Source organism: Ipomoea nil, unplaced genomic scaffold (genome assembly GCF_001879475.1).
Source record: "Ipomoea nil cultivar Tokyo-kokei standard unplaced genomic scaffold, Asagao_1.1 scaffold2537, whole genome shotgun sequence".
NCBI classification, from domain to species: Eukaryota; Viridiplantae; Streptophyta; class Magnoliopsida; order Solanales; family Convolvulaceae; genus Ipomoea; species Ipomoea nil.
In genome coordinates this window covers 1251988-1258110 of record NW_017618965.1, presented here as the reverse complement: position 1 = coordinate 1258110, position 6123 = coordinate 1251988, and positions in this window count along the sequence as shown.

Sequence of the window (6123 nt, the reverse complement as noted above, 5' to 3'; positions counted from 1 at the left end):
CTGATTTCTTATATTTTGCACCTGCATTGTGATAGAATATTTTTGAATTTGGTTTAGGTTGAATTTGGTGAAATTTTCATAATTTTCTATTGAGTTTTCGTATAGTTCATATAAGGGGTGTCAGCACACGAGCACACGTTTTATATTTATTTTAGTTGTTAAAGTTTTTAATTTCTAGTCAAATGTTTTATACATTCTTTGAGTTGGCACTAACTTTGCATTGGTGGCAATAAATTTGGAAGTCTATTTGGGTAAAGCTCGATCTTATGTTGATTTTATTTTAATTTGTTTTCTTTTTAATAATGCGGACAAGCAAATAAATAAGTGTGGGGAAATTTGATAAAAATTATTTTTAGTGTTATTTTTAATAATCTTTTTATAGTTAATTTACAATAATCGATTAATTTTATATCTATTTTATTTATTATTGTTATAAGTAGCTTTATTAATATTATTCTAGTTTAGGATTGTTTTTATCTACTATTTGAATTCTGATAATAATAACAGGCTTGATTATATTGATATTTGAGCCTAAGGATTATGTTATTGAATATTGTTTGTTGGCCCTTTTATTTAATTAACCTAGTCTTCCTAGTAGTAAAAGAACATATCCCCTTTCAATATTTTGACGATGGGAGTGGTCTAGTTTGTTGCTCAAATTACGGACGACCAATTCAAGTCTTCCCTTACGGTCCTAAGGTTCAGTATTCCGTTGCAGTCAAGGGAGGTTTCTACGGCAATCTTTTGAGGAGAAGCAGTATAAAAGAGAAGCATCTTCTTCACCAATGGGATCATCAATCGTCCCGGACCAATTCCGGTGGCGGTGAACAAAGACTCTTCGATTGGCGGTAGAGATTCCGGGCAGCGACTTGTCCGGCGCAAGCAGCTCTCGGCGGTGCGCATCAATAGCATCTTCTGGTTCAATCAGCTTAGTTTTTCATTAATCTTTTCAATTTGCTTAGTAAATTGCGCTGTTGATTTTGAGGATTGCTAGTAGAGCTTTTTGGTTTGGCAACAAAGTCTTTGAATTTATTTAGATAATTGTTTGGCAGTAACAATTGCACACGCCATCTCCTTATCCCTTCATTCCTTTTATTTACTCTATCTTATTTACTCTATCAAGATCAAATGTGCTGATTTAATTGGTGTTAAGTTCATGTTTTTAGACCTTTTTAATTCGATTGTTAGTTAATATTCTGGTTCGTGGTAATTTACTTATTCACCTTCTTAAGTTTTGATTCAATTATTCATTCAGTTAGCTTTCAGAATTTTAATTATTTGACATTTGATTCCTAACTAGCTTTGAACTTTTAAATTGTTTAATTAATTATTTTAATTACATGTTATTAAATTGTTCATCTACCAGGACTACGTGGTCTAATGGTATCCGGGTTGGGCTTCCAATTGGAAGATTATGAGTTCAAGCCTCAGTGGAGGCGTTATTGGTTCTTTGTGTTTCAGTAGGTTGAGAAAGTATATGAACAGATACTACAATGTAATAGAGCCAGTAACTTTCAAAAAAAAAAAATAAAAATTGTTCTCGAATTTATTTGATGTCTTGCTATTTCATCTTGAGGTTATTCAATTATTTTTTTCAGTCGTTATTTTCTTCTTGATAATTTAATTTAGTTAATCCATTCTGATTATCATTTATGTTTCCTTGACTTCAGATTATTATTAAGTGTTCTCATTCAATTTAATTTCGCTGCAATTCAAACTTTATTCTCTTTCCACTCTTTTTAACTAATTAAATTGCATCGTATCAATTCCCTGAGGGATCGACCCTTGCTTAAAGCACACTATAACTACAATCGACTCGTGCACTTGCGAGGACATATATTAAAATTGTCTAACAGACACCTTCTTCACACGTAGCAATACTATAGATAATCAGAATTAATAGCTGAAGTATCTCAATGTATACGCTTGTTAAAGTGCGCATAGAAATGCTAGACAAAGTAGCATTTTATAAAGGTAATGACATGCTTCTTCGACCAAACAACATGCAGCCCTTCACTCTGTTAGTGTTTTTAATTGTTCAAAAAACCCCATCTTATAATTGGCAATATTATTATGGCATACTAAGATAGGTTTAGCTTGTGTCTGTCCAGCTCTACAGACGTCTGATCAATCAAAAGCAACAACAGAAGGACTGACACTGAAGATCTGATTTAAGAAGGTATTGACTTAAAAGCTGTACGCGGTTTACAGGAGACATATTTGGAAGGAAGATCAACGTATCTGCTTTGGAAATGTATGGACCGAATCTTTAAGATTACTTTCTTCAAATATTGTCCTACCATCTACAATAAAAGACATCTTTGGAAGGAGTGTTCTATCGACGGATCTATAAGTACCATCATTCTAAGAGAATTAGGGTTACGCCTTACGCAAGAAGAAACACTCCACATATGCTATATGAGACTAGATCTTTGATTGTCATGCATCTTCTCAATACAACATGTTCATGGTGATTAAGATGATGAACTTGAGAAGAATCACTGCTGCTTAAACGAAAGGACACTGTGTTCACACTGTTGTGGGAACAACTGTATAGAGCGTCATTAAAGTGGACTGCATCAGAGTGGGCTCTCCAAGTGAAGGGATTTCATTGGACTTCTGTATGCATGGCTCTCCATCTTCAACAATCCACTAAACCTATGTAGACTGGGTATGCACCTTGTGTGGGGCACTTGGGTAAGATTATTATATATCTACCTTTGTACATTGGATTATGATTTAGTGGATTGGATGCCTATGTGATCGTCCCCCAGACGTAGATACACACTGTGTCGAACTGGGTAAACAATCTGTGTCTTTGGCTTTGGCTTTGTGTTTGTAACACCCCGTGTTACGACCCCTAAAACCAATTAATCATTTAACCAATTATCCAAAGAAAGAATTAAATTACAATAATTAAATTGGAAAAGGCCCACCATAGTCCGTGGGCCCGCTTCTCTAAACCCAACCCCTAGTCCTTAAAGGAATAGAGTTAGCAAGCCTATAGTATTTGGGCCCTAATTAGGACTCTTAGATATATAAATAGGGGACATAGGAGGCACCTAGAACCCCCCACCACAATAATCCCTCACCACACAAGAAGTTCCAAGAATTCCCTTAGAAGAAATCAAGAAAGAAGAAAGCTTAAAGAAAGACCCTTCATAGCCAAGGAATTAATAAAGGCTAAGAGGTAACCCATGTCTCAACAAAACCTATTTTCATAGCTATGATTACCCTCTTAGGATTTCCCCATATTCTTGTGTATTGATGATTCGTTATATTGTTCTTGACGATTGGTGTTATGATTCCATGGGCGATCTTGATAATCTTGTTGATGAAAAGGGATTCTTGATGATTGTGTGATTCTTGATGGAACCTAGTTTCTTGATGATTATGTGCCATTCTTGATTGTTCTTGATGTTTAAAGAGGAATCGTGTTCTTATTAAATTAGATGCGTCTAGAGCCCTAGGCCGTGTCGTGAAATTCGTATGGTGTTACTCTTGATGTATTGGGTGGGAATTCGCATGTTCGGGTATTAATTATGTTTAGAAAAGCATGATAGGATATGTGTCGTATGTTTCCTGCTTTTGATCCGTTAATTGTCTACGTGTTGTTATCAACTGCGATTGAAAGTGTCTAAGCATGGTTCCGGGTTCTACTAAGGTTCCCGGGGCGTTTTTGTGATGAAAGAGTCAGTGGGGGTAGGTGGGGGTAGGGGACCCGCCACCTACCCGCGGCCAACTTTGAAGTCGCCGGCAGCAGGCAGCCGGCGGGCAGGCGACTGCCCGCCGGGCACCCGCTGCCCGGAACCACGACGCCGGCGGGCAGCCGGCGGGTGACCCCTCACCCACCGGCTACCCGCTGGATTTTACCCCACTTTGGGATTCCGGCTTCCCCGTTTGATGTTCCCCCGACCCCCGTGGTGTCCCAACGGACTCCGTCTGTCGTGCCTATGTCTAGTTTGATGTTCGGGTACCATTCGTAGGTTGAATAAGTCCTATATATATTGCATGCTAGTTGAATTGGTATCCCGTTGGCCTAGGCGTAAGAAGTATGAACCCCTTAGGATTATTCTTAGTATGTGAATGATCACGCATAGGTTTCGTTATACGATTTCTTCCCCTCCCCAATGTGCCTATGTGGGTTGCATGTGTTTGCTATGTGTTATGTGTGCATGATACCCCAATTCGGTTGCGATCGAATTGGTTATTCCTGAGCTGCGGTTCAGAAGCTGGCTGCGGTCAGATTTACACTCTCGGGCTGCGGTCCACCGTTTGGTTGCGATCAAACGTTTTACATGAGCTGCGGTTCATATTCCTGGCTGCGGTCAGATGACTACTCTTGGGATGCGGTCCACTGTTTGGTTGCGATCAAACTATGATGAGCTGCGTTTGATCAGTCGGTTGCGATCGACCCCTCCGTGTTGCGATACGGGGCAGGGTGCTGCGGGGCAGTGTCAGAGCTATATGCGCTGACCCTCATGTATGGGCATGCGATTGGTCCTGTGGCGCCAACAAAGTGTGCTATGTGATGAGTTATGGATGGTTTGGTGTTATGATTGTTATGAAAACGTGACCATAGGATACATGCTAGTAAACTGTATACGCTTGGTTATGACTATTGACTGTGCTTATCACTATCTGTCGAATCTGTTCCCTACGCTTGTGAATTGTATATGCTTATGACTGTTGGTTGTGCTTATCCCTATCTGTCGAGTCTATTCCCTGTTTTGAAAGCTAGAGTCTCTTAGGATATATCTTCATGCTTCGAAATGGTTTTTCGTATATCTATGTATATATCTATATATATTTTATTTCAACGCGTTGGAGTGGGTTACCAGCATCTCTCGCTGAACAGATATATTTGGCTTTCAGGCACAAAAGAGTAGACACTGGAGCGCGCTAGAACCGTGGAGCTTAGAAGTAGATAGTTTCCCTTTTGGCCTGCGTGCCATGTTTATGCATTTACTTTGTTGAGGATATTAGTTAGTTAGCATGTGCACCTGAGTTCTCTAGCTCAGGTGTGGCATAGCACCCCATACTCTTTATATTATGTTTTGGGATTTAATGAGATTTTACCTTCTTTATATAAGTTTCAAAAGTTTTGAAAATCTGGGGTGTTACAGTGTTGTTCTTTTCTCTTTTATCTTCTCTATGATTTATTATTACTGACTTCATCGCTTAATCAGTCTGTACATTTCGTCAGTTGATTAATCCAGTTAATCTGTTTAAAAAAGAGGGAATGCAAAATTACACACTCCTTGATTTCAGCTGCTCCTATGGATTTAGATCTCCTCCAAGATAGGTTCTTGACTGAATTAATGATTTGAAGGGGTTTTACTTCTTCTGGATTGCTTTCTTGCGCAGATCTAGTCAACTACTCCAGATGTTTAGACTAATCCAGCAACTAATCCTCTAACTACTTTGACAACTAATCCAAGCCAATATTAAGAGGTTTAATGTGCAACATTTTTTACACTTACAATCTCCTCCTTTGGCTATTAGTTGACAAAACTACCAATGACTACCACAAGATCTCAACGGCTTATAAAATCAAAGGTTTTGCCAGATGAGAAAATCTTGTTACAAACTTGACAATATTGGATTAGTCACTAGTCAGGAGTAGTTCACCACAAACCCTTCTTAGACTTAAACAATGATGTGCCAATGAACTCAAACACATATAAAGCACAAAAGCACTTAAAAAATTAGAAAAACACATACAACACATAGGGTATCAACTTAGCATTTATCATAGAGGCAAACAATGCATTTATCAAGTAGACCACGCAAAAGAAACTACAACTAGCAGATAGCGAATAACTAAGCAAAGAACCACACTTATTCGCTGGCACACATTGTAAGTTCACAAAACCGCAAAAAAACAAAAACCTAGAATCAAGCAACCAACAATTGCCGCTAAAGGGGGGAAAGAGAGTCAAACCGTAGATTGATCTCGTAAATGCCAAGCCCAAAGCTCTGCTTGGAGGCCTTCCTCGTCGAACACTTCATCGAGTGGCTAGGGGTCCTCAGTAATGCCCGAAGCTCTCTCGAAGATAACTTTTGATTCTCGTACAGATAGATCTTCCATGAGTATTGGGTGACGACAGAGAGTGGCAAGAA